Below are 11,166 nucleotides of genomic sequence, written 5' to 3' on the forward strand. Positions count from 1 at the left end.
TGTTTAAAAAAAAAAAACCGAGGAGGAGATCAATTTTGCTTGATGTAACAGCCTTTCACTGTTAAAAGTAAGACATGTATCTAAAATTTATGCTAAATCTGTACAGCTCCGACAGGAAGTAACCGGCACTCACTAGCTGACTCAGGAGCAGAGGGGGAGCAGAGAGGCGGCCCTCCTTCCTTGGACTCGTGTCTCATTTAAGCTGCCAGACACTGCACAAGCTCCATCCCCTCTGAGTCTCAGGCTGAGGCCTCCAGGTCACAGTCCTCACAGGTGTCAGACCAGAACCTGCCACACAAAGGCAGGGACTGGAGTCAGTGGGGAGGTGGGCTCCCTGGGGTCGGTGTGTGGGACCCAGGGGGGCTACTCAGACCCTGCAAGTGACTTTGGGCCCTGACATCCCCAGGGCTCACATCCCCAGGGCACTGGGGCCTCTTTGCTGCTCTTTGCCAAGTGTGTTCTGGTAGCAGAGAGACCTGTCCTACAGGGGCGATTTAACCTGGGCATTTGGCCGGGCGGTGTTCAAGTGACTGGTCCCCTGAACAGTGAAAGTGATGCAGAGGAAAGGGGAGGCTCTGGGGCTCCAGGGTGAAAAGTGTGGGTCCCTCCCACCTGGGCGCTGTGAGTGGGAGGTCTGATGACACAGGTGGGAGTAGTGACCCTGTCCCTCCAGCCCACACGCAACACGGCCCATCATGAGATCAGCACAGTGGAAGTGGGCAGAGAACCGCAATGTTCCCTTTTCCCCTAAGAATCATTTTTCTTTCTTTAACACCCCAGCCAAACTTGCCTGTGCTTTTTAATTTAAAAATATCCTGATGCTGTGGTCATAGAATCATAAATTCTATAGCTTTGCTGTATCCCAACATGAAAAGTTTGTAGAAGACACTGCTTTTCAGCGTGTAATAAAACCAGATGTATTTGTTATCTAATTTTAAGGTCATAATTAACTTGGAATCCTGGCCCTTTAACTCATCCTAAATTAGCATTGCTTTGAATTGCCTTCATTTTGTGTGTGTGTGTTGTATTCAATTTTAACACATCTATGGAAAATCTATAGAACCTCAGGTTGAGAAATGGTGCCATGAGGTGACCCAGGCCCTTCAGTGGGGCTCCACAGAGGCTGAGGGGTCCCCAGGGGGTGGGCAAATCCCAGCCAGGTGTGGATCCTGCAGTGTCCCCTACCGGATGCCAGGGCTACCGCGTGCCCACAGGGATGCAGCAGCGCTGGGCCAGGTGAGCTGTCTGCTTGCGTGAGAAGAAGCCCCGGTGCCTCTGTCCTCCTCACCCTTTCCCCAGGACGCCTGAACTGGGGGGTACCAGGGCCACTCCAGATATCTCACCACACTTGGTGATTAACTGGGGATGTTGCCTGCTGACCTCGGCGGGTTGGGAGGGCAAGGCTGGGTCCTGCAGAGGGAGATGTTGAACCTCACCAGGGACACTCTTTACAAAGAACACAATGTGAACAACACCTCCAGGAGTGATGTATGTGGTGACCCCACAGATGCCTTCGGCCCCCCATCTAAACATAAGAGCCTGGCATATTCAGGGCTTCTATGGAACGGGGACCGTTTCCTGGCGAGATGCACTCAGGTCATCCTCCAGTTGCCTGCGCAGATTACCACCATTCTCTTCTCTCCACCTTTTTGTTCACATGCAGTGGTGAGCACCTCTGTGCTCTCCTCTGGCTTTTGGGTTTTCCTGAAGCACCAAAAAAAAAAAAAAAAAAAAAAAAGTCAGGGATGGCAAGGGAAGCACATACACTTATTTGCCTTCTGCTCTTCCTCCTACCCTCTCCAGGCTCACATTTCCTCTTCTTGTTCTTCCTCATCCTTTTACTTCATCCCTTCTCTTGAATCCAGGATGAGAGAATTTTTTTTTAATTGGATGAGTCAGTCTTCTTTTACTTAATTTATTTTTAACGACCTTATTGGAATATATTTGCTTTACAATGGTGTGTTAGTTTCTGCTATATAACAAAGTGAATCAGCTATACATATACATACATCCCCATAACCCCTCCCTATTTTGTCTCCCTCCCACCCTCCCTATCCCACCCATCCAGGTGGTCACAAAGCACCAAGCTGATCTCCCTGTGCTAAGCGGCTGCTTCCCACTAGCTATCTATTTTATGTTTGGTAGTGTATATATGTCCATGCCACTCTCTCACTTTGTCACAGCTTAACCCTCCTCCTCCCCATATCCTCAAACCCATACCGTTTTTATGCTAAGTTATATTCTACATGTAGCCAGAAAAATGTTAAAAAGATTTTTAAAGAACTGCGCATCTATTTTTGAAGCTGATTTGCCTGTTCAAGGCTTGCTAGCACTTTATCCATCTCAGTGCTATTTCACTTAGTAAACAAATGCAGTTGCCATAATTGCTGCATATGTGTCTGTGTTCCCTTCTAGGCTATATGTTTTTGAAGTTAGAAACTATATTTATATCACAGCCCCTATGTATAGCACAATATCCATTGCTAATTCAGATTGTGCTTTAAGATATAAGAGAAAATTTAACCCGTTTATTATAGTCATAAACATCTAGCAAACCAACCAGAAAATAAAAACTAATTTTCAATGGGTTGGCCAAGAACAAAAAAGAGAGGAATACCTAGTGCAAAATCATATCTCTAATAACTACTGTTGGATTTAGAGCACACACATGCTAAACTTATTTTAAAATATCTTCTCATCAAAGATTTGAGGTTGGACCTGAAAAAATTATATCAGATGTGAAAATAATTATGTGGTCTGACCAGCGTGGATCACACAAAGTAAGTGTATACTATGTATAAAGTAGATAAACTACGAGGTCCTGCTGTATAGCACAGGCAACTATATTTAATACCTTGTAATAACCTATAAAGGAAACGGATCTGAAAAAGAAATATATATATCTGAATCTCTTGGCGGTACACCTGAAACACAACATTGTCAATCAACTATACTTCAAGTAAAACAAAACAAAACAAAACAAAGTAAGTGTAAAGGGAAGTATAGTTTTATAAATTCACCTCTGATATCCAATGGACCAACTGAAAGAAAATGGAAAGTACAACTTTCTAGGAGACAGGACATGGCCAGCAAACAAGGCCATTACCCTCGGTAACGGTCATACCTGCCAAAAGATATACAGACTAGCCTGCATTCATGAATACATAGGAATTCTTCATTTATCTGGCATTGTTAGGCAATGAGGTATTGTATGTTAGGAGAAGTTTTTTTAACTGACAAATTGAAGAGGAGTTATTTTAACCTTCACTCGGGAATTTTTTTCTAAAATTAAGAAATGTATCCACAAGTGCATCTAATGTTTCCGTGATAACTCGGGGTCATCAGTTCAATCAACGTTTGCATGAATAATGCAAATGGAAACAAGACAGGCATGCTTACTGAAACTGAAAATGACATGGCACTGGCTGGAATAACTGATGAGAGAGCAAGAAAAAAGCAAAAATGAAAACAAACCGTGATCAAGAAACAATCAGTCAAGTTCTGACTTTCTGTACTTAGTTTCAAAACGAGATACCACAAATCCTAGCGAGAGACTCCAGCATCATTAGCTGTCTTTCTCCTTTGTTTCCACCTTCCTTTCCTTTTCCTTCTATCCTAGACTGTTACAGGCAGTGCTTATAGCTGCTTGCAAGACAAATTCTAATACTTGCTTTCTCTCACACAAACTTCACAATATGTCCATGTGATAAATAGTATGGAATTAAAGACAGTTCATCACAGGGACATCTCCTATGAAAATAAAATTAGAAACTAGCTTCTAAACATGCAGAGAGAAGGGCGTGGTGTCAGGCACTAATTCCCTTGGGAATTCCTGTCCATTTCTAATAGACGTTCTTCTTTACCAAGATCCCTTTTTATTGGTGTCCTGTTCCAGACTGCTCCACTCCACCCATCCTCATCCTGTAAAATACATTCACACTCTTTTGTGACCCTAGTTATTTTCCCATTAAATAATCAATCATAGAACTGTCGGAATTAAATACAGAGTGAAATTAAAATACTGGAGTCACTTGGAGGGTTTAAGCAGCTCCACCAGAAAATACTGGGCATGGATTTAAAAGAGGCTGCGTGGGACTTGCTCTTGTCCAAGTTCTTTCTCAAGAAGTATCTGAAATAAGCCTAAATTCAGAGTTAATCAGTCTGGCCTGCTTTCTCAGGTGGACTGGAATTCATTGCTCTTTCCCCTCAACTCCCTGATGTCAGTGGCACTTTCCGGAGGGGAGGTGGACTTCTCTGCCTACTGCAGAAGCTCAGTTCCCCCAGGAACCACTCCCCATCTGAATCCCACACTGGAGGCCAGATGCCAGCCTTCCCAGAACATTCGTGATCTCCTTTCGGTTTTTGACCTGCTCAGATTGAGTCCCTGTAGACTCTTTCTCAGCTTGAAACCTGATATTCAACCCCTTCCCTGACCTTGATGGTTACCTGCCTACTTTAGGCCTCAGGTGCTTTAGCTATAAATCGATATATTTGCCCTTAATTCTAAAGTCTTCTTTCTAAAGCTCTACAATGTGTGGCTCCTTGAAAATGTTTCTCTTTGCTGGTTTTAATTTTGTAGAGAATTAAAACCACAGCTACTCTAAAAGACAGTAAGTTGCATTCGATAAGGAAAGTGTGCTTCTGTAGTTAGATTAACAGGGATGGAAGACGACTTAGTATGTTTTAAGATACTCATGATCCGTTCTCGTGAGAGTCGGGGGAAGAAGGGGAAGAGAGTTAATAAAATACCAAACGATTGTGACAAATTAAGTTCACCAAGATGTAGCTGATTAGTTACTACTTGAATAAGCCACACATATCCAATCCAAGTTGTCCTTTATTTTTCTAAGTAGGATCCCAGTGAACTGAGTCCCATGTTCAGTAACTCCACCTTCAGTGGCTTAGTCTTTAAAAACTGTTATGTTGCTGGAAGAAGAAATATTGCCCATCAGTCCTAATTGATGTTTAGCTATCACGCACATTTGAAATAAATTTATTACTTTGCCTGATCTCAGTGTAATACATTCCAAAGCGGCAAAGAGCACATGAAAAGTTATGGAGTCTCCATCTTCTACACTGAAGTGTGCAATAAATTACATATTATTTGGCCGTGAAATTCACAAGCCATAGAAACCACGCCATTAGCAATGTATACAGTGGTAAACAGCAGGTAATGAGAATGATATAAAACAAAACAGACTGTGTATGTTGGCACTGCTGCCAATAAAACAATCATTAAATGCATTCATATGCATCTACGCTAGGTAAGCTCTTTAGGGCAATTGCTATGAGTTCTACATACCTGTCAGGATATTATATATAGCCCACTTTCTATGGCCTTTATTCAAAGACGCTGAGAAAGGGTTACTCTGGGTAAATTCAGACCTTTTCTCAATATAGAATTTGGTCAACATGCATTCTGAACAGCAAAATTTCACAGTGCTTTCAATTTTCCTACACTAATTGCCACCTCAGCAAATGCAGGATTAAGTATAATGGATTATAAGAAGTTAGAAAGGAAAGATGGAAGAAAAGAAGGAAGGTAGAAAAAAGGTGGGTATGGAGTACTTCAACATTTATGTAGAGTGGACCTAAAACTAAATTGAGGTTTCCCTGAACTATTAGCATACGCTATAGAAACTTAAATGAAAAAATAAAAAAAACCAGCAAGGGAAACTCAAAGATTCTTTGTTTTTTCACTTTACTGCGTATACACGTCCATCTTAAACAATCTATATGCTTATATCCAATAAGAGAGCATTGTTTTGCAAGGCTATTTGGGTTCTATCAGCATGTAGAGGTCAGACAACTCAACTTTAGCAGAGTTAGCCTTCAGGTGAATAATTGCTTCTTTCAGGTTGTGAGCATTTGATTTTTCCAGAAATGTTTCCCAAAAAATGAAAACTAAAAGAGTCCTACGACAGCGTCCTTTAGAAGTTTTATAGTATCAAGGCTTTTGGAGGAAGAGTATCCTTGTTGATTACCAACACAATGATTCCAAGCAGGTCAATTTATGCTGAGAATATTATATAACAGAACCCACTTCACCTCCATTATACTGACAATGATCTTCCTTACTTCAACCTTGTGGTTTTTAGTAAAGTTGAAAATACGGAGCCAAGAACAGACAGTGACAATGCCAGAGACTCAGATGTACCTATAGGTGCCTTCAGACAACATCAGCCACCCAGGCTAAAGTCCTGGTTTAAAACATCCCAACATGAATGAATCTCAAAAACCATATGCTGAGCAAGTGAAGCCAGATCAGAAGGGCACCGACTGTATTATTCAACTTACATGAAATTCTAAACTGGGCAAAAGTCATCTCTAAAGATAAAAAACAGATCCGTGGTTGCCTTGGGGTGGGAGATGGGGATACTTTTGCAAAAGCCTAGGAGGAAACTTTCTAGGGTTTTAGGATTGTTATCTATCTTTATGGGGGTGGTAGTTAAACAAATGTATACATTAATTAAAAGTCACTGAACCGTTGACTAAAAATGTCTGCATTTTATTGTATGTAAATGATACCTTAATAAGGTTGATTACAAAATGAACCAAAACCAAAACAAAACTGAAGAAAAACCTCTCAAGACCTCAAAGAAAATATACTGTTTTCTTCCAGGGTACCAGATTGGAAATGAGGCATTGGTCTGTTCTACCCTCAGATTATCTCTAGGATTATCTAGTCTATTTTAAAGCACTAGAGTCCCCTATCAGGAAAACTCACCCCATGTTTAATTACTTTGATTTCTTCTCTGCCTCTTCTCCCAACACAGTGAAGTCATTCACGGAAGAAAAGCCAGCTTTTGCCAAATTTTCTTCATCATATATTCTTTCCAAATCTATTATTTATGTAATAAAATTTTGCTACACTTTGTAAAAATCTAGCTTTTTGAGGCTTACAAATCTTAACAGTTAACCTATTGCCTCCACTGGAATTTGGAAAAAAATTATTTTGAAAAGGAATAGCTGAGACTTGACATTTTTTGTGTGTGTGATTTTCTCTTCACCTAAGAGAGAAGTGAGTAGGAATGAGAAACACATACATAAAGAAAAATAAATTTATCTTGCTGCCTTTGCATGGTTATAATTTATAGGAGGCCCTTTTCAACAATAATCTATTATCAGAATCAACAAAATATAATCTCCATGAAGGCCAGGCCAGGATATTTGTCTCTTTTTCAGCAGATTGCAATACAAACCACATTCATGGATATGCTCCTTGATGATCTTTGTAATACTGTAACAGTTGACCATTTCCTCATGCCTCTTCCCCTTAACTTCAACCTGGTTTTTCACCAATGACCTCACATTTCCTTCTCTATCACTTGGTTGTGGGCCTCTTTTCCAACTCCAACTCGCATTTCACTCTGGCACCAAAGGAAGACTCACACCTTCCTGCTTTTTAATGATACCTCAAGGTCATTACCATATTGTGATCACCCTGAAGAATAGCCAGACAATTGTTATTTCAGAGCCATCTGACAGTTTGTAGCTCTAAAAATTAACTAAGGACCGCATTTGTCAAAAATATCCTAGTTTAAGATTTTGGTAATACAGCAACAGTAATTCCGAAGTCATTTATGACAATCAGTGTGGGAAGCACCCTCCTTCAGGAAGACCCTTTGCCATACAATACTCTTTCCCTGTCTGGTAATAAGGAAGCACGGCCGTGGAAAGTAACCTTTTGTGGAAAGAAATACTTGGCTTTGAGAAGGCTTGAAGTTCATACATTTTTCTTGAATTAGATTCCCCATTAATTACTTTATCCACAAAGAGGTAATTATCAGAGTTATGTAAGCAATTAAGGAGATGCTACTCCACATTCTTTCAGCTTGTTGACCTTTCTCACTTTATTTCATGTGGCTATCTGAAACATCAGTGATTTACATGCCTTTTTTTTTTGACAGATTTCTGTGTGTGTGTGTGTCCCCATGATGAAAACATCATTAAAGTAAAATATCAGGAATACATTCTTAAGAAGCAGTCGACTTAAAGTCCTAGAAAAAATGAAAGCACTAATATTCATGGACAACTCTACACTCTGAAAGTTACTCCAAATTTTGTTGACCTCTCTTTTGTCTAGGAGTTTTTCAAATTTTCTACCATGATCATTTGTTAGTTTTATAATTACATAATAAAGGCATTACATCATATAATCTTTTGTTATCCATTGCAGTTTTAAAACTATTCCTTTCCTTGTCCTCAGCAGATATGTCATAGATTATTAGTACATAAGCAAAGACTTTCAACGTAACAGTACTTTATAGTGAGAAGAACTATACTGAGCTATTTCTATCCTAAGACAATGCACTAGGAAAGCACTAGGAATTCTTAAACACTAGGAATACAGAGACAATCAAGGGGCAAGTTCCTTGCCTTCGAGTATACAGGATCATTATAGCAAATGCTTAAATAGCATTTAGTAAGTAACTCACCACAGCAGTCTTATTATCCTCCATTTTAATAGGTGAGCAGAGGAAGCCACAGGGAATTCATAGGGTAAAGCCAGAATTTGAACCTAGGTAGACTAGTACACTCTCCACGGCTTTAACTACTACGTTAAAAAAATATATATATATAAGTTATATATATATATAAAACTCCAAGTATTCCAAAGTTACAAAACACTTATCTACCAAAACTCAAAAAGGAGCACACAAACTTGCATAGAAAATAAACATGTGGGTTTCCCTTGTGGCGCAGTGGTTGAGAGTCTGCCTGCCGATGCAGGGGACACGGGTTCGTGCCCCAGTCCGGGAAGATCCCACATGCCGCGGAGTGGCTAGGCCCGTGAGCCATGGCCGCTGAGCCTGCGCGTCCGGAGCCTGTGCTCCTCAACGGGAGAGGCCGCAACAGTGAGAGGCCCGCGTACCGCAAAGAAGAAAATAAACATGTAAAAGTTCATAAATAAACCACAATATAACCTGCTCCACATAATATACTGACTGCAGTGTCCTGGGCCTCTCCCATCCTTAGGTAGCTGGAAATTACAACAAAATAATACTTTTCACCTTTGGAAGCCACACCATCTCTCATACCAAGCAACCAATTACTTCCTTAGAGAGAACAGGAAATTAACCTGAATATCATAAAAAATATATATATAGCATTAGTGATGTAGAATGTTTGTTTAAAGACAATAACTTCAATAGCAGAGGGAACTTTACCATTGCAGGCTTCAGATAACCTCTATATTTCTCAGATTTCATGCTAAATCATAAAATGCCATATTGTGTCTGAAGCTATTTTTTCAATAGTCCATTTTCTTAAATGGACGAGCAAAGCCGTAAATACTGAGGAACATTTTGGCTCCCAAATCCTAAAGCCATTCTGATTATGCCTGGGTGATCATGGGGACGTCATCGGAACTACCAGAGGACTGGCTGAAATACCAGTGTTCTGGCCAGCTTACAAATTAAAAATTATACAGAATCCAATTTTATTTTTTTGTTAAGTAATTCCTATGAGGCTTTTGAGATGTCACTGTAAAGTCCTTTCATGTGTAATCTTTATCCATTAGATAGGGAACAATGCCAATCCCCATCATAAATACTGTCACAACCTGACACTGAAAATCCATTGCAGGGCATAGGACCTGCAAATAGGAGGTGAATCACACACATCCACTCATTCAGACAATCCACAAATATTCATTTTTAAGTCTACTATATGCCAATAATGTACCGGCCTCTCAGATGCTAAACCATGCTAAATGCTGAAACAGACATACTCAGTTTGGGCCCTCCTGGAACTTATTACCTACAGAAGTGCCTTCGTTGTAAATGGTCAGGTCTCAGCCAATGCTATTATCATCAGCAGGTGACCAAATGATACAGCTTGCTTCCCTTCCGAGGTACAAAACAGTTCTTACACCTGAATGGGATGCAAAGAATAATCTGACTTCTGTTCACCAGGGCATGAATTGAACTGTCCTTGCAGAAGAGGTAACAGATGGTGTGAACCCCACATCCTAGAAACGGGCCAGGCACACGACAAGTGTTCAGCTTTTCAAAAACAAATGAACAATCACTTCCTCTCCTAGATCTTTACACCCTTCCTCTGTTGGCTACTTTCTCTCAGCTTATAAACATCCTCAAATATACTCACTTAAAAAAACTCTCAGACCTATGATCCTTTGGATATTCTTGTGGTTAACCTAAGTCTCTACCATGCCTTCAAACACCTGTCCTCCCAAAAGCCCACATCTGTACCTTGGGCCCAGACCTGTCTACCAGGCCCCTCTAAAGCACTGAAGATGAAGGAAGATCCTCTCACCACCCCCAATCCCTTTCTACTGTGCTCTGTATCTCTCAAAAAGATGCAGCTGTAAACTGTCACCCACGCTTGCTGCCCTCCCTTTTCTAACTGGTCACCAGGCCTCACCCATTCTCTCTCAGATCTGCAAAACCCGGTCCCACCTTTTATAACTTAAGTGGGACCCTTAGATTACAATTCACCCTGCACCCAATCAACTGCCTTCCACATGGAGGTCCAAGTGAGTCTCTAAACCAGAATTCCATTTCACTGTTCTTTGGTGTTTCCTGCAGCCTTCAGGATAAACATCCAAACATCTGACAGGACAAACAAGGCGCCTTTTTGTTGGGCCCCACTAAGTTTTCAGTATTAACTCTCATTTCTTTCCCAAACCCTGAGTTCCAGCCCTGTACATTAGTTTTGCCATATTTTCTTACATTTCTCAAACTTCAACACACACTGCTTTCTCCTGCCACCCCAGGAGCTTCTACATATCCTTAGAGAGGACAGCCCTTCCTCCAAGAATCCTACCCTGAACTTTCCCTTCCAAGTTTCTGTGCTCTGCAAAGGGGAAAGATGGCGGGGAGGGATACATTAGGAGTTTGGCATTAACATATACACACGACTATATATAAAATCATCAACAAGGACCTACTGCATAGCACAGGGACCTCTACTCCATATCCTGTAACAAACTGTACGGGAAAAGAATCTGAAAAGGAATGGATATATGTATAACTGAATCACTTTACTGTACACCTGAAAGTAACACAATATTGTAAATCAACTATCCTCCAATATAGAATAAAAATTAAATCAAAGAAAAAAGAGATTCTGTGCTCTGTAGCAGCAGAACTCACTTCTTCCAGAGCACTGACTCCTGTGCTTGTGTTTACTTTTTGCCCAGCA

The 11,166-nt window shown here is 40.7% G+C and overlaps 1 protein-coding gene across 2 annotated transcripts in view; it reads right to left on the bottom strand.

The window, feature by feature from the left end:
- LOC307185051 (nuclear envelope pore membrane protein POM 121-like) overlaps positions 1 to 11,166 on the bottom strand; it is a 35,133-nt gene that overhangs the window by 13,593 nt on the left and 10,374 nt on the right. The window contains exon 2 of one of the 2 annotated variants that reach the window (XM_079918834.1): positions 134 to 1,704. The gene's annotated coding sequence lies outside the window, so the exon portion shown is untranslated. Of the gene's footprint in view, positions 1 to 133; positions 6,238 to 11,166 lie in introns of those variants that run through there. The other variant, XM_079918835.1, reaches the window with a different exon arrangement.

This window comes from Stenella coeruleoalba (assembly GCF_951394435.1).
Source record: "Stenella coeruleoalba genome assembly, chromosome: 3".
NCBI lineage: Eukaryota > Metazoa > Chordata > Mammalia > Artiodactyla > Delphinidae > Stenella > Stenella coeruleoalba.